Raw genomic sequence first — 24,115 nt, 5'->3', positions numbered from 1 at the left:
CCTCATCCAACTCTCCCAGTAATTTGTGATCAGGAATTGAGAAGGTGAAATTTGTTTTGCAACAGTGAATTCCAGGAAATGGGACTTTGTGACGAACAGCAACTGTGGACTAACAGTGCTTCAGAGCAGCTGGATGAGCAGCAGTACAAGAGGAAGCTTCTCACTCTGCTTGGACAGAAAACCTGTGAAACCACTGATGGCTGCAAAGTGCCTCCTTCACCACTGCATCTGTACATGGCGATGCACTGGCTGCAAAGCTGACCTGTGACTGAAAATTCCAGTTACGATCTCCGCAGTCCACACAGCTCTGGGCAAAACAGTTGCTCTTGTAACAAATTTAAATGCCAGAGTTTGCGCTGACAAGGTAAGAATACCATAAGTCTCTACGTGCTTATTTATGATGGTAAATACTTTCACAGTATTATGTATATAAAGTATATTTTATGGTTTAATGCTGGCACACAGCTTTGTAGGATGGATCACATAGGTTATATGCCACAGAAACAGGCCATTCAGTCCGACCAATCCATACCTGGTGTTTATGCTCCAATCGAGACTGGTCTCATCTTTCTTCATCTAAATTTACCATTGTAACCCTCTATTCTTTTCTCCCAGATATGCTTGTCTAGTTTCTCCTTAAATTTATCTACTATTTGCTTCAACCACTCCTTGTGCTAGTAAGTTCCACATTCTCACCACTCTTTGGGTAAAGAAGTTTCTTCCTGATTCCCTATTGGATTTCTTGGTGACTATTTTATATTAATGGCCTCTAGTTATGCTCTTCCCCATAAGAGGAATCATTCTCTGTATCCGCTCTAACATCCTTCCATAAGTTTAAAGACCTCAACTCAATCACCCCCAGCCTTCATTTTTCAAGAGGAAAGAAAAGAGCCAGCCTGTCGATGCTTTCCTGATAGGCATATCCACATATTTCTGGTATCACGCTCGTAAATCTTCTCTGCACACTCTTCAGTGCCTCTATGTCTTTTTAATAATATGTCGACCAGAACAGCATGCAGTAATGTGGTCCAACCACATTTTGATGCAGGTTTAGCATAACTTCACTAATTTTCAATTCTATCCCTCTCGAAAAAAAGCTTAGTGCTTAGTTTGTGTTTTTTTTAATGATCTTGCTAACCTGTGGTGCAACTTATAGTAACTGGTGTATTTGTACTCTGATTTCCTTTTGTTTCTCTACCCCGCCTAGACCTGCACCTTCCAAGTAATTAGTGACCACTCTCTGCTTCTGACCAAAATGTACTACCTCACATTTATCTGTGTTGAGCTTCATTTGCCAATTATTTGTCCATTCTGAAAGCTTGTTAATGTCCTCCTGTAACTTGTTAAAGTCCTTCAGCATTGATTATCCTCCCAATTTGGTGTCATCTGCAAATTTAAAAACTGTCTTTGATTCCAAAGTCCAAATTGTTAATGTAAACTGTGAACAGATCCTTGTGCAACACCACTTCCCACCTTTGCCATTCTGAATAACTACCCTAAGCTCTCTGCTTTCTATTGTGAAGCCAACTAGCAATCCATTCTGCTACTTGTTCCCTGACTCCACATTCTCTGACCTAATTTGTTATTCTATTATGGGGAACCTTATCAAAGGCTGTTGGAAAAACAGATAAATTATATGCAATGTAATTCAGGAATTCAGGTGCAGATATCTAATGCTTCCCAAAGATTACCCTGGGCCACATTATTCATTTATGTGCTGCCTCTCAGCGACAGCATCCTAGTATGTCAGATAAAAACAAAAAAACTGAGGATGCTGGAAATCCAAAACAAAAACAGAATTACCTGGAAACTCAGCAGGTCTGGCAGCATCGGCGGAGAAGAAAAGAGTTGATGTTTCGAGTCCTCATGACCCTTCGACAGAACTTGAGTGAGTCCAAGAAAGGGGTGAAATATAAGGTGTGGACACACACCTTAAACCAGCTTACATTTCACCCCTTTCTTGGACTCACTCAAGTTCTGTCGAAGGGTCATGAGGACTCGAAACATCAACTCTTTTCTTCTCCGCCGATGCTGCCAGACCTGCTGAGTTTTTCCAGGTAATTCTGTTTTTGTCCTAGTATGTCAGGTTCTACATGCAAGCCAACAACCCCCAGACCTACCTTCGCTGCCTCTGATTTGTCATGCCACTTGTCTCAGATGTGCCATCTTTTGGAGGAGACATTAAACCAAAACCCCATCTGCCCTCTAAGGTGGATGTGAAAGAGCCCATGGCACTCTTTGAAAAGCAGAGTTTTCCTGATAGTCAGGCCCACAATTATTCTGTCAGCTAACATCACTAGAACAGATTATTTGTTTTTTTTTTACATTATTCATTGTGAAACTCACTGTACACAAATTAAATGTCACAGTGACTACGCTTCAAAATGCTACATTCTAAAGGCTGGAAAACCACATGGTCCGTGGCCACTGTACTCACAATTCTGACAGGAGCTCCCATTGTACAAAGCTTCACGTCGGGAACACTAAATTGCCAAGTTCCTGCTATATTCACGGCAGAAAAGTGATTGGTAACCACCCGCAGGCCCTGGTTCGATGCAACCTGTGGAGGTGGTCATTCTGGCTTCTGCCTCTCCTCTGCGGTCCTGTCCACGCTTTGGTGGTCCTGTAGAAGGAGTGGATAATGGCTACAGTTTGTCTGAGGCCTTGACAGGCGCCACAGGGACTGGAGTTTGTAACGGATGTTAGGTATAATATTAATTAGTTTGCCAAGATTCTTTCAATGTCCTTTGTCAGTTGTAAAAAGGAGGCATGATTAGTTATTCTTAGCTGATGTCACTAGGCCAGCCCAGTGCATCCTTATAGGTTAGTTCAGGAAAGGCAAAAGTAATTGGCAGCTAGGTGCCGCACACATTAACTTCACATGTTGGGTCCTGCTGTCAGAGTCTTGGGAAGAGAGCGACTGTCCAAAGCACTGATCGGTCGGCTCACTCCTCAGCTCCTGTTGTTTCCAGTGCTCTCAGTTTTTGTTTAACTTTTCAAGTTGGAACAGTAAAGTCACCATCTAGTGTTCATTCCAAAAATTAAAGGCTAAGTGGTGACCGCTTGCTTCAACTTTTGTCTGTTTTGGCCATGGGAGTTTGTATTTTAAATTGGAAGCCTCTCCCTGCTAATCTGATTTTACTTTATCCCTCCCCCATGTATTAACGTGGTTATCCCCTCTTCCAGCCCGGATCTGGAGAATATTCGAGGCCTATCTATTCCAGCTCCTGGTTAATCTGGCTTCCATCATCATCATTTAAACACGTGCAAGATCAAAGAAGGAATTTGCATCAATAGTTTTCATTTTTCAAACCCTCAGGATGTCCGGAAATATTTTGCAACTGACTAAGTATTTTCAAGGTGTAGTCACCAATGTAGTGTTGACAGCATGACAGCTGATTTGCACACAGCAAAATCCCACAAACAGCAAGGTAAAGAACAGCCAGATGATCAGTTTTTATGATGTAAGTTGACAGAATAAATGTGGACCATGTCACCAAGGGAACTTCCCTTCAATGAGCACTTTTATATTCATCTTTTAACGTCTCATCTAAAGACAGCACTTCCGAGACAAGTGGCGTGACAAACCAGAGGCAGTGGGAACGTTCAGGGAGGTGGTGGTGAGGTAGATCTGGATGTTGCCAGTGTGCATGTGGAACCTGGCGATGCTTTTCTCTAGATGATGTCACCAACGGGCAGAAAGTAGATGGCAAACAGGAAGGGGCTGAGGACAGATGCTTGGGAACTCCAGACATAATGGTGAGGGTAGAGAAGCCACTGCAGATAATTTTGAAGAACAGCAAGGGAGGTCCTCCCAACATTCTGACCCAGGTTTACCTCTCGACCAACACCATGAAAAAAATTTATCAGTTCATTATCACATGTGTGGGACCTTGCTATGCACAAACAAACTGGCATATTTCCTACATTAGGATCAGGGACAACATTTCACCAAGTACTTCATTCATTGTGAGCGCTTTGGGACTTCAGAGATCACAAAAGGCATGATATTGACATCTTTCTATACAGAGCACTCTGCTCCACAGTTGTCCCTACACAAATGCACTGACATCATTCAGGTTGCTTCTGTCACCTCTCAGTATCTTATCCCTCGCAAATTCCCTCCTGTATTCCACTGAGATAGGCGGTTTATATTCTGCACTTCAATACTACCTTTAAGTATGCTTCAGTCAGTAATTCAGAATAACCTGAATAATAAGGCTCACAAAGCTTTTCTTTGATGCATAGCTTCCAATCAATTTTATTTCTGCAAGCACAAATAAGGAACAGCTCCCACAAGATTCTGCTCATTTATTGTGCACTGCTTTCAATCTTGGCCTTTTAGTTTACAGCTTAGTTTCGGTCCCTATAATTCCACTTGAACAGGCTGAGGCTCTTTTCTCTGGAAAGAGAAGGCTGAGGAGTGGCCTAATAGAGATCTTGAAGATTATGCAGATATATTATAATATATCTAAAAAGAATAGAACAGGATATTTACAAAATGGTGAAATGCTAGAAACAGTGAAGATGCAATGAGAGAATTGTGGGGGTGCGGGGAGCAAGGGGTTAAAGTACATGCGTTATTAAAGTGTCATGAACAGATACAGAAAACAAACTGAAAGGCTAATGGAATGAGTTATAGAGTCAGTCATTATGGCACAGGAGGAGGCCATTCAGCCCATCGAGTCCATGCCGGCTCACTGTTGAGCAATCCAGTCAGTTCCATTCTCCTTCTCTATCCCTCCCACTATTTCCCTCAAGTGTCTGTCCAATTTCCTTTTGAAGTTAATCATCCCTCCATTTCCACCACCCACGTAGGCTGCGAGTTCCAGGGCACTGCCGCTCACTGCATAACAAAATTCTTCCCCCACATACCCCACTGCATCTCTTCCCAAAACCTTAATCTGCTGCCCCCTAGTCTTTACATCCTCACGTGGCGGGAGCTTTTCAACATTCAGAATCTTGCACACCTCCATTAAATCTCCTGGACTTTACGTCGAGAACAACAGAATACAAGCGGGTAGAAGTCATGCTTCATATGCAAAACCCTAGTTAGACCACACCCAGCGTACTGTGTTCAGTTCTGGGCACCACAACTTGGCCTGATATCTTGGTCTTGGAGGGAGTGCAGCAGAGATTTACCAGAATAATACCATACTCCAAGGGTTAAATTACAAGAGGAGATCACAAACTAGGGTTGTAATTCTTGGCATTTAGAAGGTTAAGGGGTGATTTGATCAAAGTCAAGGGAAACAAATAAAGTGGAAAGAACTAAGGGGAATAGTCTAAAAATTAGAGGCAGACCTTTCAGGAGTGAAATTAGAAAACTCTTCTACACACATAGGACAAGGATTTTCCAGTCCCACCTGCTGCTGGGATCATCCGGTCCTGCCAAAAGTGAATGAACTTTTGGCTGGGCCATCGAATCTCCCTGCACACCAAGATCTAGGTCATTTATATATATCAGGAAGGGCAAGGGTCCCAATAACCAGGGTACTCCACTACAAACCTTCTTCCAGCCTGAAAAATACCCATTAACCATTACTCTCTATTTCCTATCCCTCAGCCAATTTTGTATCCACATTGCTACTGTCCCTTTTATTCCATGACCTCCAGCTTTCCTCACAAGTCTGTTGTGTGGCAATGTATCAAACGCCTTTTGGAAATCCATATACACCACATCAATGGCCTTGCCCTCAACAATCATCTGTTACCTCTTCAACAAACTCCAGCAAGTTAATTTTCCTTTCTCTTTAACAAATTTTCCTTTAACAAATCCATGCTGACTCTTCCAAATCAATCCACATTTTTCCATGTGACTATTAATTCTATTCCGAATAACTGTTTCTAGAAGTTTCGCCACCGCCCAAGTTAAACTGACTGGTCTGTAATTGTAGGGTAGAACTTTACAATCTTTCTTGAACAAGGGCATAATGTTTGCAATTCTCCAGTCCTCCGGCACCTCCCCCGAATCCAGGGAATATTGAAAGATTATTGCCAGTACCACTGCAATTTCCACTCTCACTTCCTTCAATATCCTTGGAAGCATCTCATCTGGTCCCGGTGCCTTGTCACCTTTAAGTAGCAATACTTTATCCTTATCAATTTGAAACCCTTCTAGTGACTGCGTTTCCTCCTCTGTCACCAGGGCCTGGGCAGCATCTGCCTCATAGGTAAAGACAGATGTAAAGTATTCATTTAACACCTCAGCCATGCCTCTTGCTGCTATGTGTAAATCCCCTTTTTGGCCCTTAATCTCCCCCTACACCTCCTTTTACCACCCTTTTACTATTGATGTGTTTATGGAATGCTTTGGGATTTCCTTTTATGTTAGCTGCCAGTCTTTTTTCATAATCCCTCTTTGCTTCTCATATTTGCTTTCACACATCCCGACTGAACCTTCTGTATTCTTGGTTCGCAATTGCATTTACTACCTGACACCTGTCGTAAGCACACTTTCTCTTCTTTAATATAATTTCTATCTCCTTTGTCATCCAGGGAGCTCTGGATTTGTTTGTCCTACCATTCCCTTTTGAGGGAACATACCTTGACTGTGCCCAAACCATCTCCTCTTTGGAAGTAGCCCAATGTTCAGCTCCTGTTTTTCCCGCCAACCTTTGGTTCCAGTCTATCCAGCCCAGCTCCGTCCCTTTGAAGTCCGCTCTCTGCCAGTTGATTATTCTTACTCTGGATTGACCAATGTCATTTTCCACTATCATCCTAAACGTTATGATACAACGATCACTGTCCCCTAAATGTTCTCCCACTGTCACTTGATCTACTTGGCCCACCTGGAGTCTGTATTCTCAGTTAGCCTTGAAAGATTTGTTTTAAAGTTGTTGTCTGACACAGGACCACGTGACCCGATTGGCTCCATTTTGGAGTGACCTCTCACGCTCCCTCACCCACCCTCTTATTGATCCTTGTCCTGCCGAATCTCCCACTCCCTGACTCTCCTGCTCACCACTGCTCTCTCCTGAACCAGTGTGCCGACTCAGGCTCAGATTCAGATCCAATCCGATCCAGAGCCAGAGGTCCGGGGTTGTGAAAATGTGGGTCTCAACGGTGCAGAAGTGCTGAGCTGGGGTCATTGTAATCAATTTTTTTTCCCAATGCTCTTGCTCCCTGCTTCCCTCTTCTGAACCCTTGCAGTGAGAGGAGCCACTGGAGACGGGTGGCTGGAAGTCAAGGCTGCTCCTTCCGCCTCCTGCCGGTCATCTCCAGTGCTCTTGCTCACAGAGAGGAAAACAGCATGTGGAAGAGTCAGGGAGAAGAGAGTAGGAGAGGCCACAAAGTCATAGGGTCGGCAGTAAGAGGGTGGGTTAGGTAGCAGGAGAGGCCGCAAACCAGAGAGTTGGCGATAGGAAAGGTCCCCAGAGACCAGAAGGATTAGCGAACAGGATGTGTGGCGAGCAAGGGGTTCAGGAAGTAGGATCAGTGGCAAGCAGGATCAGCAACGAGCGGGAGTGAAGTAGAAAATTACCATATTTTTTAAGATAAAATACATTAAAAAATATAAAAGTTATTGCATTTACCAATATAGGAAGTTAGCAATGTAATGTCACTGTTTAAAAATAAGGGGTCTCCCATTTTAAACAGATGAGGTGAAACTTTTTCACTCAAAGGGTTGTGAGTCTTTAGAACTCTCTTCCTGAAAAGGTGGTCGAAGCAGAGGCTTTGAATATTTTTAAGACAGAACTAGATAGATTCTTGATAAGCAACGGGTTGATAGGGGTAGGTGAGATGCAGATTTCAGGTTACTGTCAGATCAACCATGATCTTATTAAATGGTGGAACAGGCTCAAGGGGCTGAAAAGCCTATTCCTGCTCCTTGCTTGTAGAGTATTTCAACTTATAGGGTATAATGTTTTAATGATTTTCTGGTGAGCAAGGTCCTACATAACCTAAGTACAGCTTTTATTTTGGTTTTAATGGGACAATGTGACTCGCTTAAAATCATTTCACTTAAAGCCATGATTTTCAGGAATGCAATGACAACTTTAAGTGAGGACTTACTGTACAACAAGGTATAGTTGAGGTGAGCAGCAAAGATCCATTTAAGGTGAAGTAAAGAGATGAGAGAGAAAGGAATAGAATTTATCTAACCCAAACATGATAACAGAGGAGGTTTGTGTGGAGTATAAACACTGATAAATATCACTTAGGATGTGGCTGTAAATGCTACAGAAATATATGTAAAAAGCTTAACTCCAGAATTTTGCAGATCCTGGAACAACAGCAACTCAGATTTATATTATCAATTGTTGTTGTAAAACAACTCAAGGGTAGTATCAGACAACCATTTGACACCAAGCCACATAATGAAATATTAAATTAAAAACAAAATGCTGCGGATGCTGGAAGTTGGCAATAAAAACAGCAAATGCTGGAAAAACTCAGGAGGTCTGGCAGCATCTATGCAGAGAACAACAGAGTTAACATTTTGAATCTAATATGACTTGAAGGCCTGGTGCCAGACCTGCTGAGTTTTTTCAGCATTTTCTGTTTTTGTTAAGGAATATTAAGATAGGTGATCAAAATTTTGATCATGGAGGTTGATTTGAAGAAATATTTTAAAAGGGGAGAGAGACAGATGATTGGAGAGGTTTAAGTAGGGATTCCCAGAGTTTAGTATTATGACATGGCAGTGATGGATGCCAGATGGACCAAATCCACGAGGGAAACTTGGTCACACTATCACAATGGTTTTGCAATTTATATTTATTATGAGATGCGTGCACTTAAATCAGAAGTAATAGGTCCACCAAGACCCTTAGAGATTTTAAAAATTTTAAATCAAAATATTTAGTAACAAAATATAAAAGATTTCAAGCACATACATAAGACTACATATTCCTTACTGATATTATAACTCCTAAAATTCCTAATTATCCTGAATCCCAGTTACGCTCCCTTTAAGGCAACTGTTAAAAATAGATTTTAGATTTAAAACAGAACCAGCAAGTTAACACAATACCCACGTGACAGTGGAATTCCAAAGGGCTTTCCCTCAACTTCAGTTTTGTTATATAGCAGACTAATGCATAAATGGCTGGAGGCTTCATTAAGGCTATTTCACACACTCCTGTTAGGTCTTACATGGACTTCTGACACATAACCTTCATTCTCCTTTATATATGTTTTTCTCTTTTCAATATGTAAATTCTGTTGTTCCGTATGTCTTTGAAATTGTGTCTTCCTCATAATATTTCATGTCCCCAATATATATTGTCAGCAATCTTTACGGAAAATAAACATTCCTTAGCCTTGCTTATCTGGCTAGTTGTAAACAGACTAAGATCCCTTTGAAATCCAAATATCCCTTCATTTATCAACAAATGCAAATTCCCTTCACACCTGACATGCTGAACCAGCATCCATGTTTAATCATTAGTATGTCAACCCCCAGCAGCTTTTGATGATTTCAAACTTGAAGTCTACTTGACTACAACATGTAATTAAATCACACACAGATCCAACTATACTTCCCCTTATAAACCTACTTCACAGTAAACCAGAAAAATGTTATGAAAATTATTATACTTTCATCACACTTTGGGCCTAGGCAGCTGAAGGCATAAATGATGGAGCCAAGGATATCAGGATGTGCAATGGAGGAACACAGTGATCATCGAGAGCTGTAGCACTGAAGGAGGTTACAGAGTTTTTTTGCACCATTCACCTTCAGCAGATACAGCTTGCAAGGCAGTTTGGGGGAGGGAGTAGCCTGGAGGTTTCTTCCCTAGTGGTGATGCTGCAGAAGCAGTTAGTGTCAGGCCTGATATCACTAAGGCTAGCCTGCAACCATGAAACCTGCTTCGAGTCTGAACTACTAAACATCCATCAAACGAAGATGTTATTAAAAAAAAAACTAATTGGCTTGATTCTTTAACCTTGCCATCTGAGAGGTATAAAATCTTAAAGTATTAGTGAATATTACATAAACAGAATTCCTACATGTTATGATAGCGAAGGAAAATTCTGTGCTGATCTTCACTTGGTTCTTTGCAGAAAGATATATATATTCTGTCTTCAACATGGTTCAAAGTCTGGGATGTGTCACTTGTCCATGTGATAAATACATTCACTGACAACATATTACAGTATATCAAACTGAACATAATCACAGTTTCACTAACCATCAGGCTTTAAAGAAAGGAACGCAGCCAGCTGTATTACAGGGTGTTATTTATTGCAGCAGATGAAGATGTGAATGTTTGTTGTGGGGCTTTTTTCTTTGAAAAAGTGGTTATTTCATTCTGTTGTCAGAAGTTCCTTTTAAAGTTCTGAGTTATCTTCTCAGATTAAAGTCTCCTCAACTTCAAAAATGTCCAATTCAGGCTTGCCGATTTTGAGAGCATATTTATCATCCTATAATGTCATCACAGATTTGGCAAGGCCATTTTATAGTGCATTTTCTAACAGGCCGGATTATAGATTGCCATGAAAGCAAGCTGTTGTTCACTGCAGTTTCCGAACAATACAGGGAGGGGAAACTCCCTGAGAATTGGTCCAGTTAACAGTTCAATTTATACTGTCACTCAAAAATGCTGATAAAATTCACATCACCTTATTTAGGTTAATGAATATTAAATCTACCAACCAACATTTTGATTGCAATTTGGTTGCAATATTTTCTGTGTTGTGAATGGCTGGTGTGATTATGACAGCATGTACTTCCCTATTGACCTGAAGTTCCCTTGGCATAGACCAATGACATTGCAGATATGCACTTTCTGATTGGTCTCAAGTGTTTCATTTACATTGATCTGAAAGCCCTTGGCAATCAGATGGGAAGCTTTAGTGCCTGAAAGTGTGGGATTATCTCGGGTCTGTCTCATCTGTCTGACAGACCTATCCCTATTAAAACCTCAGTCTAGATTTGCAAAGCTGCCCATGGAAGACTCAAAGGTGTCGCCTACTCTTGATTTGTTGAGAAGCCTTACAACCAAATAACCCTTTATGGCTGATTGGGGAAGTGAGTAAACATGGGCAGCCCCTAGAAATGGCAACAGCTCAAAGAAAATCTGAATTTTCTCCTTAATGCAAGCGAAAATCAAAAGTCAGGCTGAGCGTGTAGTGGAACATGAGGTTATCATATGCTGTAGATATGGCTGACATTCAATCACTTGTACTACAGGAACAAACCTTAAGTACCCACCAGTGTAGCTAGCAGCAGTGATGAATTTAGAAATTGTTAAAGCATGATGGAGCAAAGAAGATGGGTGAGTTATTTTCTGCAGGAACTGGAGTATCTCTCCCTCCTCTGTCCTCTCATCCCAGCAATGTTTCAATATCTGATAATTCATTCACTCATTTCTTGTTATTTAGAAGCCTAATGTACTTTTGTCTTTTAATTCATTAATAACTCTCTTCCAAGGGTTAGTGTGAAAATAACAGTAATTGTAGGGGCATCAATTTTGCAGGGAAACAGATAATCTCATTAGGAATCTCACCCCGACAATATTATTTGTGAACTGAATCTATTTACAACAATAATCAGTGTATTCTATACATGTGCTAGATAAATCCAGCTCGCTATTGGTGTCCTGGACTCATGATAGCCCAGAATTGTCACATGGGGGTGAGGACATTCTGGAATTAACTACCGTAATGAAACAATTTTAACTCTTCAAGTTGGATGACTCCACATCATTGAGACAATAGCTTAAGACCAGAGTGTGGCAAAGGTTTGCAACCAAGTATTAAGGAAGACAGACTTACACTTAGTGCCTCTCATGACCTCAGGATGCTCCAAAGCACTTAACAGCCAATTAAACACTTCTGAAGTGTAGTCACCATTGCTATGTAGGGGAAACAGCGGTCAATTTATACACAGCAAAACACTAATGACCAGATAATTTGTTTTAATAATTGTTGAAGGGTAGATATTTTCCAGGACATTGGAAAGAACTCCCTTGTTCTAATAATCCCATGGGATCTTTTACGTCCACCTGACGGCAAACAGGACCCTGATTTAATGCCCATTTTCAGATACAGCAGCATTCCCTCAGTGCTGCACTGAGTGTGCCAGCCTAGGCTTTGTGCTCTAGTGTCTTAACCAAATATCTTCATCTTTTTGATACAGATCCACCTGTGTGCATGAGCAGCAGATAAATGCTAAACAAGTTCACACAATGTTCCTTTGTTGATGTTTTTAATCAAAGGGGCTGGCTCATTGCCAATGTGTTAACATCTCCATTAAAACAACAGGCAGAGGAAAGTCATACGGGTGCTATAAGATGCAGCCTCTAAAATCACCCAAAAGTGATTCCTAGCCAACACTGATTTTATTTATTATACTAGAATAAAAAACATTCCAAGCTGCAGTTATTACAGGGTAACTAAAGTGCAGTAAAGGGTGGTTTGCAGGGACAGACACAGGAAGCTGAATTTCGTGCTGTCAGATTGGTTAGGCTGAGAGCTCACAGTCCGAGTTTCACAAGCGTCCTGCTGATTGTTCATGCCATTTGCCAGATTTTGTGCGGGACCTCGACTGACCAATACAAAATTTGTCCTGCTTACTGGACAGCAACAGAGGGACTGCCAGCTATAAACGTATAAATGATCCAAAGTCAGCTGTCAATGTTACACAACATAACCAAACACCACGAACTGACCCACAAACTGACCATGTCACAACAGGGCCCTATCGCTAAATCCTAAATATGAGAATCTTGTGGAATATTTTGAAATTAAGTAAAGGTTACCCTCGCTCAAACCCCACTTGATTATTTCCAAACTCAAGTCATCGTGTAAGTGCAGTGACAGGAACACTCAAACAAAGCTGTGTAGTACATTCACACCACGCAACACCCTCTTTACTCAAAAAAAATCACCTGCATTTCACATTTGAGAGAATAAACCTCGTCACGTATAATACTTGTCCCCAAAGAGGTTAAACAAAAGTATGTATAAGTGTGGCTCTCAGAAGCCATCAACTCATCTGAAAACAATCTCCATGACAAAAAAACTTGGCAATGTGAACTACTTGGAATTACTGTAAACATTTACTTCAGAAAGCAGAATGACCAAAAGCATGGTCAAAAGCAAAGGTTTGGAGAGGATTGTTCAAGGTGTGACAGATAGCAGGGCAGAGGGGCTTAAAATGGCTTGAAGAGTCTATCACCAGTGTTGGATTAGAGGGAGGAAGAAGCCCAAACCCATGTAGAACTTAAAGCGGGAGAAAAAAAAGTCTGTAAAGTTCTCACAAGCTCCATTCCTGCCCTCTACAAACTGGTTGCAGTAGAACTTTCTTCTCACCCAACAATGAATCTGGCTGCTTGTGATAGACTGGTCCCGCCCTCCAAATAATTAGGATTAAAGGTTGTGGCCATCAACCAGTGGGAGAAAGAGAGAGATTTTTCTTGTGAAATAGCACAAGGCTGAAATGCTGACCATTAAACTACATTACTGATGTGGGATGAACTTGTGGATGCCTTACCAATGTTGTAGGCCTCTCATAGGTCAACATGTTTTCATGATGGAGCTGTTGGCCAACAAAGTGGGACATCCACCTGAGAGCCAACCCAGTGGAGTGCATTAAATGAGCACCAAAAATAGCCAACACCCATGCAATCCTTCATCAAATCAGAAGAAGCGATCTAGCTTAACATATCTATAAGGGAAGCCAATGGAAGTAACACTACTGCTGAAAGTGTAGATTTATTGATAGGTTTCTAAGCTCTGAAGAACCCCCCCCCACCCCCACCGGCAACCGCCCCCTCTGCAGAACTCCCTCTCTACAACAACCCCAGTAGGAATACAAAGTTACCAACTCTCAATTCCAAAATAAGAATGTTCATTAAAAAATCAGAGAAAGAACTTCCATTTATATAGAACATTTTACAGCCTGGGACCATCTCAAGGTGTTGCTCAGCCAATAAAGAACTTTTGCAACGCAGTCACTACTGTAAAGCAGGAAATTAGGCAGCCAATTTGCACACAGAAAGGCCTCACAAACAGCAGTAAAATTAAATAGAACCATAGAAAAGTTACAGCACAGGAGGAGGCCATTCTGCCCATCTTGTCCACGCCAGCCCGAATACGCCCAGGTGCCCTTTCTAATTCCACCTTCCTGCATCCAGCCCATAGCCCTGCAGCTTACAGCATTTAAGATGCAGATCCATGTACTTTTTAAAAGAGTTTAGAGTTTCTGCTCTACACCTTGGGCAGCGAAGTCCAGACACCCACTACCCTCTGCGTAAAAAAGTTCTTCCTCATGCCCCCCCACACCTTCTGCCACTTATCTTGAATCTAAGTCCCCTGGTTCTAGAATTCTCGACCAAGGAAAACAATTTTATCCTGTCCATTCTATCTATTCCCCTCATAATTTTGTACACCTCAATCAAGTCACCTCTCAGCCTTCTTTGTTCTAAGGAAAATAACCCCAACCTATCCAATCTCTCCTCATAGCTACACTTTTCTAACCCTGGCAACATTCTTGTAAACCTCCTCTGCACTCTTTCCAGAGCTATTACGTCCTTCCTGTAATGTGGTGATCAGAACTGCACACAATACTCCAGTTGTGGCCTCACCAGTGTTTTATACAATTCCAACATTATATCCTTACTTTTAAATTCTATACCTCCGCCAATGAAGGAGAGCATTCCATATGCCTTTTTTACAATCTTGTTTACTTGAACTGCTGCTTTCAGGGACCTGTGTACTTGTACGCCAAGGTCTCCCACTTCATCTACCCCTCTTAGTATATTCCCATTTATTGTGTAATCCCTTTAACTGTTTGACCTCCCTAATTGTATGATCTCACACTTCTCCATGTTAAAATCCATCTGCCACTTTACCGCCCACTCCACCAACCCATCTATATCGTTTTGGAGATGATTGCTATCCTCTACACTATCCACTACTCGGCCAATCTTTGTGTCGTCTGCACATTTCCCAATTGTGTCCCCCAGATTCACATCCAAATCGTTAATATATAAGACAAATAGCAAGGGTCCCAACACCGAGCCCTGTGGAACACCACTTGTGACAACTTTCCATTTGCAAGGGCATCAATCGACCATTACCCTTTGTTTCTTGTTACAAAGCCAACCTTTTATCCAGTTTGCCACATTACCCTGAATCCCATGGGCTTTTACTTTCCTGACCAATCTGCCATGTGGGACCTTGTCAAATGCCTTGCTAAAATCCATGCACACAACATCCACTTTACTACCTTCATCAACCCTTCTTGTCACTTCCTCAAAGAATTCAATCAAATTTGTGAGGCAAGACCTTCCTTTAACAAATCCATGCTGACCATCCCTGACTAGTCCCTGCCTTTCCACATGACAGTTAGTCCTATCTCTCAGGATTGATTCTACTAATTTGCTCACCACCGATGTAAGACTAACTGGCCTATAATTGTTTGGCATTTCCTTTGATCCCTTTTTAAACAATGGAACTATGTTTGCATTTCTCCAGTCCTCCGGTAGCTCCCCTGTATCTAGTGAAGATTGGAAAATCATCCTCAGAGCATCTGCTATCTCCTCCCTGACTTCCTTCAGCAGCCTCGGAAACAATCCATCTGGTCCTGGTGACTTATCAACTTTCAAGGATTTCAGCCCTTTGAGTACTTCCTCTCTCTTTATGACCAGATAATCTATTTTCAGATGTAGGCTGAAAGATAAATATTGGCCAAGACACCCCTGCTCTTCTCAGAATAGCACGATGGGTTTACAGGGCCTCAGTTTAGAGTCTCATCCAAAACACAGCACCTCCAACAATGCAGCACTCCTTCAGTACAGCATTGGACGTGGCAATGGAGTGGGGCCTGAACCCTTGACCTTCTGACTCTCAGGCATGGGTGTTACCATTGAGCCTTGGCTGGAAATTGGTCAAGCATTGACTTGCAGAGTTTAATTGCTTTCAATCATTTTATTTTCATTAACCATCTTAATTCACTTCAGCTATCTTTTCTCTCTCTGATATTCATTTAACAAATAAAAGCAGAAAATGCAGGAAATATTCAGCAGGTCTATGGAAGGAGAGAAACAGAGTTAATGTTTCAGGTTGATGACCTTTCATCAGAAGCATTACTCTACTTCGCAGAAGTTGTCAGACCTGTTTAGTATTTACAGCATTTTCCCTTTTTATTTCCAGCATCCGCAGTATTTTGCTTTTTTTCATTCCGACATGTGCAGTTTGACCAATGCAGTACCTCTCAGCAACCGGTGTGTGGCACCATGGTGCTATTTTTGAATTTTACACAATGGACATCTCACTCGGCTGAGCGTGTTCATGTTTATCATTGTGCTGCAGGAAAGGCTGTCAAAAAATTAAATATACAAGGACTGGAGTAAAAAATATATACATTTTTTGTCCTGTAATGAATTATCCCTCTGCATCAGCTCACATTGACCAACCCATCCCTGGTGCTGTAATGATGATGTATTCTGTTCCCAGCTACTAGGAGGTGCTACCCCACTCATCCTCCCTCAGAGGGTGATGCCTTTCAAACCAATGCAATTCAATCCCAAACTGTGCAGAGCAGGGATTGAATCTTACTTGGCCTAGGGCTGAGTGTTTGCCATAGATTGCATCAATTCAGAGAGGGCAGGAGGAACCTTAACAGTTTTAGATCAAATCTCAGAGACACTGGAATTTTTTTTTTAAAACAGGTTCTGCGCAACACACAGCACTACTCTATCACTCTTTGTATTACTGCTCTAACCCTGAATGGCTGCAGGCTGCAGGTGAAAGGGCAGGAACATGAGAGAAAAGTGACTTGTCAGTAGAAAACTAACTGAGGAGCAGGGAAGAGCCTACTCCACCACCAGTGACTACACAGTCTCTCCAGGAGGCCTTCTGAAGTTCCTGCTATTAATAACTGGTGTAGAATAGGGAATTTCCAATAATACCTCAAATGTGTACATAACAACAAGCAGTGTGGGCAATAGAGGGTAATGATTGAATTTATTGGGCTAATGAATGATAGATGGCATTTTCTCTGGAAAAAAAAACTGAAGGGGAAACACACTAGAGTAGGGATTCAGCAATGTGTACCAAACAAGTGACCCTGTTTTAAATTAGGCCTTTGAGATTGGGCTAACAACCAGTCCCATCAGGTGCCTTCCCTTAAAGGGGAAATGAATGGGCACCCATCGGTGAATGTGGAGGAGGTCCATAATCATATTTGACTGTGAAGGTTGAAGGGAATTCACTGCTCAATGTCTAATGATAATGCCATCTCTTATCTTCTGCCAACTTTTTATTAATTCATTCTCACATCCTCAGTATGCAATTATATTAGAGGATAAGTGCACATCACTTCCAGCCAACACTCCTCTGCACCATGACTGTGCACCCACCAGCTCGTGAGGACATAAGAGCCGCAGGGTTTTAAGAAAATGAAAAAAGACATTAAGCCTAACACGCCCTGCTTTCGTTTAAATCGACAAACCTCACCTATCTGCCATCTCTCCAGGTCCCTCAATCACTCTCTCTCCAGAAATGCACCTACATATCTCTTGAACCCATTTGTAGAGGTCCCTTTCAAGGAATTTTCTTCTCACTGATACCACAATGCTACCCTACCAATGAAAGAGTTTTATTCAACTTTTCGTTACACTCCTAAGTTCCTTATTCTTAATTAATGCCCCCTTATAGTTGAAGCCTTCATCAGTTTACCTGGTTTGATTTAATTAATTTCCTCTCTAATCTTAAAATGAGGTTCTCAAGGTCTCTATCTCAAAATTTATTATCCTTTCCTCAGAACAAATTTTGCTGATACCCATCCAGAATCATCACTGCTGCTCACTTCCATGCCTTCTCAAGAGAAATTATGTCTCATCATTACTTTATACACCAAGAGTGCAATTTCTTCAGGTTTGTACTGTTTACTTAGGTAATAAATGCTGGCCTTGCCCAAATCCTGTGAATGAATTATAAGGAAGCTGGCAGGAAATAAGAAACTGCATGATAATTGGACACTGAAGCAGTGAATTCCCTTCAACCTTGCCCTATTAGCACTATTCCCTTGGTAACCACAGTTGCACATCACCCTCATCTGACAAAGATGATTATGGATCTCCTCCACATTCACTGATGGACACCTATTCATTTTCCCCTTTAGGGATGGTACCTGATGGGGTTGTTGTTCGCCCAATCCCAAAGAGCTAATTTAAGAAAGGGCTTGATTGTTATGAACACATTGCTGTATCCCTTGACCAGTGTGTTTTCCCTTCAGTTTTTCTCCACAGAAAATGCCATCCATCTTTAGCCCTATAAATTCAACCATCAGCCTCCTCTTCTCTGGTCAATCAGCCACACTGCTTGCCACTGCCTTTACATTTGAGATATTGGAAATTCCCTTCTCTTCACTGGTTATTAAGAGTAGAGGGCACCTGGGCAAACTGAGTAGTCACTGGTGCTGGAACAGGTTCTTCACTTCTGGTTTTCTATGGACAAGCAACAAGTCACTTGTGTTGACTGAAAATCTGTTACTTCCAATTTCTTTAGAAGTCTGAAATATGAATGTTGCTAAAGACCTAATGAAGACCAAGTGAATGATATATTCCCTGGATTTTCTCTGTCTACTCGGACTCAGTGGCCTTTAATTATTGATGTAGATTGATCATGTGTTCATTCTCAGCTCAAAAGTATTCAGAGGATGGACAATGTCAGAAAAAGGTTATTGCCATAGAGCTTTGCCCCTAACATATTCAACTGTAAAGTGGCAGCACATCACATATGATGTTATTAATGAACATTAATGTTGGTAGCGCACAGTAAACTCTTTTCAGCCACAGATTTTAGTCTAAATTTTGCATTGAAAACAGTTCTCACCGCGATTACTTTTCTGTAACTATCACAACATGTATCAGCTGGATAATATTCAGGATAAATAGTCACTGATATTTGGTGCTTCAAGCTTCTCTCATACCTTCAGAATACTCAGCAACTGGAGTGCACAGTTCCATCATGTCACTAATGGTCATGTGAACTACCTCAGTGTTGTAGCTGAACTTCTCCGCCAACAATTCCAAATCCACAGGCATATACATCAGAGCTACTTTTAGATAGTATGCCAAACTAAGAATAGGCCCTCCTAAACTTGGAAGCAATAAACTGATAGATAGATGTATAATGCATCATTTGTTCCTTTAAATCACACCATGGCAAGACAGTGATGTAGTGGTAAAGTCACTGGACTAGTAACCCAGAGGTAATGTTCCAGGCAAGCAGATTCAAATCCCACCACAGCAGTGGATGGGATTTAAATTCAATTAATAAATCTGGAATATAAAGCTAGTGACCATGACAATGATCATCAATTATTGTAAAAACCCATCTAGTTCACTAAGGGCCTTTAGGGAAGGAAACCTGGCCTACATGTGACTCCAGACCTACAGCAACATGGTTGACTCTTAACTGCCTTCTGAAATGGCCTAGCAAGCCAGCCAGTTCAAGGGCAAGTAGGGATGGGCAATAAATGCTGCCTAGCTAGCGGCACTCAAGTGTCATGAAAGAATAAACATAAACAATAAAAAAGCATTGTAAATGCTGTCTTTTAAATTGAATCAACATATTTTCCTCTGTATTAAATTTAATGGAAGAGACGATGCGACTAAACAGGGAAGCAAGACCGATGGATGGTGCTCATGGGGTATTCACCCTTTGTACTGCTAATCAGGGCCTTTGTCAACACACTGCACAATGAACATGTAACTCTTTCGAGTACAAACCCGTTTCCATCTGTTTCAGATGAAGTTACATTGTTTCATAGTTTGCCATTGTGAGATTTGAACTCTTGATAATCTTTTAAATGAAAACCAAATCAACAAAATTGGGATAAATCAGGCACAGCCCCTAATTCAGGTCAGCTGTAAAACCAAGAACAAAGTTTAAAGGAAACTTACAAACTTTAAATCAAAATGTGATTAAAGGGGTCAACAAAACACCCCAGTCCCCGCAGTGCCCACCGAGCACGGAAGGCCTCGAGAGTGCCAGCAGACACCGTGTGCTCCTTCTCCAGGGACATCCGGCAGCGAACGTAGCCACAGAAGAGGGACAAACAATCGAGCGGGACTCCCCCGTCGATCGCCCGCTGCCTGGACCTGTTAATTGCCAACTTGGCCAGGCCCAGGAGCAGGTTCACGAGGAGGTCCTCCTCCTTCCCGACCCCCTTCCGCACCGGGTGCCCATAGATCAGGAGCGTGGGGCTGAAGTGCAAACAAAACATCAATAAAAGGTTTTTCAAATAACTAAAAAGGGAATGCAGCCTACAACACCCTATGTATACATGGTCCACGGACTCCACAAGACCGCAAAAAGGGCACGTGTCCTGAGAGTCCGTGAACCTATGCATCCTCTTATTATAAGGGACTGCTGCATGCAACACCCTCCAACCCAGGTCCCCGATAGAAAGGGGGAGGACACCTCCGTAGAGGGCCTCCCATCGGGGGCCTCCGCCACCGGACGGCAACAAGGCACGCCAGGGCGTGTCCGGTCGACGGACAAGGGCGAGAAAATGGAAGGTGTGCAGCAGCAGTCCGTACAAAAAGCCCCTCTTTGCCGTGCCAAAAGGCACAGAGGGCATGTCCCCGAGGCGGCTCATATTGCGGGGCACCAGCACCCGAGGGAGGGTTCGGGGCTTGGGGCCAATGTGGAATTCCGTCCGAACAGGGGAACGCTCAGACGGAAGACCACCGCGCACCTGGGCCGCCTCAAGACCCAAAATAACGTCGGGTCCGAGCACAACCATTCTCAGGTCTTGGATGGCATCGGCTGCGACCTGGACACTCACAGACGCGCGTCGCGCCAACTCCTGCGGGAGCATCCAGCCCAGTCCTCCACCACCCAGCACGTCCCCGATCCTGGTCACCCCTGCGGCCACAGCCCTCCTCTCCGCCAACCACTGAAAAGGACGGAGGGGCGGATTCCTGAGCAGCGGCTCTTTGACGATAGCCGCTACTCCTGACGGGGGAGAGCTGCGTCGCGAGGCGACCACTTTCCAGACTTTGATCAGGTCCTGGTAAAAGACGGGCAACGCCTGCAAGGAGCCACCGAGGCCCAGCTGTTCTATAAACAAGAGCTGCACGTCATAATTCAGGCCGTGCACCTGACGGAAGAAATACGTCATCAGGGCACACCATCTAGGAGGAGGCTCGACGTAGAGGTATCGCTGCAGGGTCTGAAGGCGGAAAGTCGCCACCTGTGTGCGTAGGCACACTAGCGCCTGACCACCCTCCCTAAGCGGGAGACTCAGAACCTCGGCAGCGACCCAGTGCAATCTTTTGTCCCAGAAGAAGTCGACTAACAATCTCTGGATTCTTGTGACAAAGTCCGGGGGAGGGGTCAAAGTGACCAGCCGATACCACAACATGGCGGCAATCAGCTGGTTTATGACCAGAACTCAACCTCGGTAAGATAGCACTCGGAGCAGTCCTGTCCAGCGCCACAGGCGAGCGGTGACTTTCGTCTCCAGTTCCTGCCAGTTTGCCGGCCAGGATTCCTCAGCGGGGCAGAGATGGACCCCCAGGTAGAGGAGGCTGGTCCTGCTCCAGGTGAAAGGCCTGAGCTCCTCGGGTAGAGGATCCATCTGCCACTGACCGACCAGGAGTCCAGAACATTTACCCCAGTTGATCCTGGCAGAAGAAGCGGCAGAGTAGACCTCCTGGCACTCGCGCATCCTCCGCAGGTCAGCCGGGTCACTAAACATAAGGAGCACGTCATCGGCGTAAGCCGAAAGGACCACCCCGATGCCCGGCCCGCGCAGAACCAATCCCGACAACCTCCTCCGCAAGAGGCGCAGGAAAGGCTCCACGCAAATAGAATACAACTGGCCAGACAGGGGGCAGCCCTGACGTACCCCTCTCCCAAAGCGAAGGGGCGCCATCAGGGACCCGTTAACCTTCACTAGACACTCCGCGGCAGTGTACAGAAGTCGGATCTGGGCGACAAAATGCGTCCCGAACCCGAAAGCTCGCAGAGTTCCAAGTAAGTATTCGTGATCCACCCTGTCGAACGCCTTCTCCTGATCGAGAGACAGGAAGGCGCTCGACAGACCAGCCCTCTGGGAATGGTGGATGATGTCCCGGACCAGATGGATGTTATCATAAATGGTTCGGTCCGGGACGGTGTAGGACTGGTCAGGGTGGATCATGTGGTCCAGCACGGTGCCGAGCCGAGAAGACATGGCTCGGGCGAAGATTTTGTAGTCCGTGCTGAGGAGGGAGACCGGGCGCCAGTTTTTAAGAAGGCGGAGATCCCCCTTCTTCGGCAGCAGGGCAATCACGGCCTTGCGCCACGAAAGGGGCATCTCCCCGGTAGCAATGCTCTCCCCCAGGACCCCCGCGAAGTCGCTCCCCAAGACGTCCCAGAACGCCCTGAAGAACTCCACGGTCAGCCCGTCTAGTCCCGGGGTTTTGCCCCTAGAAAGACCGTCGAGTGCGCCGGTCAGCTCAACCCAGACTTATAGGGGAGTCGAGCTTTCCGGCGCACTCCGGGCCGACCTGCGGCAGGTCCTCCCACAAAACTCTGCAAGCTTCCTCACTGGACGGATCCGGAGAGAACAGGGCAGTGTAGTAATCTCGGGCAATGGCCCTGATGCCCTCCGGATCTGAGACAAGGGATCCGTCGTCGGCCAGCAGCGTAAAGAGCTGCTTATGCACCCCGTGCCTTTTTTCCAGCGAGTAGAAGAAGGGGGAGCCACGGTCCATCTCCTTAAGGAAACAGATCCGCGACCTCACGAACGCGCCCCGAGACCCGACCAGTTGCAGGTCCCGCAGCGCGCCCTTCTTCTCATCGTACACCGACCGCAGGGCCGGGTCCGCGTCGGGCTGACGGAGACGTGCCTCCAGGTCGAGCACCTCCTTCTCCAACTCCTCGACCCTGGATTTGCGTCTCTTTGTCGACCCCTTCGTGTACTCTTGACAGAAAACTCGGACGTGAGTCTTGCCCACGTCCCACCATAGCCTCAAGGAGGGGAAGCCTCCCTGCTTCCTTCTCCAGCCGGCCCAGAAGCGGCAGAACGAGTCCAGGAACCGCTGGTCTTCCAACAACAGGTTATTAAAATGCCAGTACGTGGACCCCGTCCGAGCGCAGAACGAAGTGAGCTCCGCCCACACCAGACGGTGGTCCGTGCACGGAACCTGCTGTATAGAGGCAGCCGGAACGCAGGACACGTACGCCTTCGAAACGTAAAGGCGGTCGAGTCTGGACGCTCCGACTCCAGGTGACACAAAGGTGAACACGCTGGAGTCAGGATGGAGATTTCGCCAGACGTCCACTAAGTCCAAGGACCTGACCAGGTCCCGCAACTTACTCGCACCTCGCGTGCAGTGCGGGGTACCGTGACGGTCCCGGACCCCGAGGGTGCAATTGAAATCCCCCCCGAGGACGATGCACTCGCCAGCGTCGATGGAGCCGAGATGAGTGGACACTTCTTCAAAGAAGTTCACTTGCTGCTGCGTGCCCAGGGGAGCGTACACATTCACAAAGTGAAGCACCGCCCCCCCCAGACGCACAGTCAGGTGCAGCAACCGGCCTGGCACCGGCTCCTTGACCCCCAAGATCTCCGGCTGAAAATGCGGGGCCAACAAGATAGCCACCCCGCCAGAATTGGAGGCTAGGTGACTCATGTAGACCCCCCCTCGCCACTCCAGGAGCCACGTGGCTTCGTCTCCCGGAACGGTATGGGTTTCTTGCAGGAAGCACAACGCATACTTCCCGTCCCTGAGGACCGAGAAGTTCTGGAACTTGCGCTGTGCGGCCCTGCTGCCGTGGATGTTGAGGCTGGCTATAGTCGTCTTCATTGTCAAAGGTACATCAAACCTTCACCTTAAGTCATTAAAAAGAAGAAGAGGACTTTTTAGTCCTTCCTCTCCTTCAGGAGCCCAGCGAGAAACGTTTGGACCCTCCGCCGCGCGTTCCTATCCAACTCAGGAGACTTGAGAGCCTCGCGAGTGGACCAGAACACCAGCGGAAAAGAATGCCACCGGTCCAAGGCCAACTGAACCCTGTCTCGGCGACCGCGATGACTCGCCAAAAAGTCCCGGAGTTCCCTTGGGGGGATGAGGGGGGAGTCAGTGGAGGGCACCAGGGGATCCACCGCCTCGCTTGAGAGCGACTCAGCGTAATCTCCAGCGCTCACCACGGACACCCCGTC

General features: G+C 44.6%; 1 long non-coding RNA gene across 1 annotated transcript in view; it reads left to right on the top strand.

Annotated features, from left to right (window-relative positions):
• Window positions 1-24,115, top strand: part of LOC121289782 — a 71,796-nt gene that overhangs the window by 42,687 nt on the left and 4,994 nt on the right. The window contains exon 3 of the long non-coding RNA XR_005945649.1: window positions 66-364. This is a non-coding gene — a long non-coding RNA (uncharacterized LOC121289782). The remainder of the gene's footprint in view (window positions 1-65; window positions 365-24,115) is intronic.

This window comes from Carcharodon carcharias, chromosome 17, assembly GCF_017639515.1.
Source record: "Carcharodon carcharias isolate sCarCar2 chromosome 17, sCarCar2.pri, whole genome shotgun sequence".
In the NCBI taxonomy this organism is placed as follows: Eukaryota; Metazoa; Chordata; class Chondrichthyes; order Lamniformes; family Lamnidae; genus Carcharodon; species Carcharodon carcharias.
This window is presented reverse-complemented; position numbering and strand designations above follow the sequence as displayed.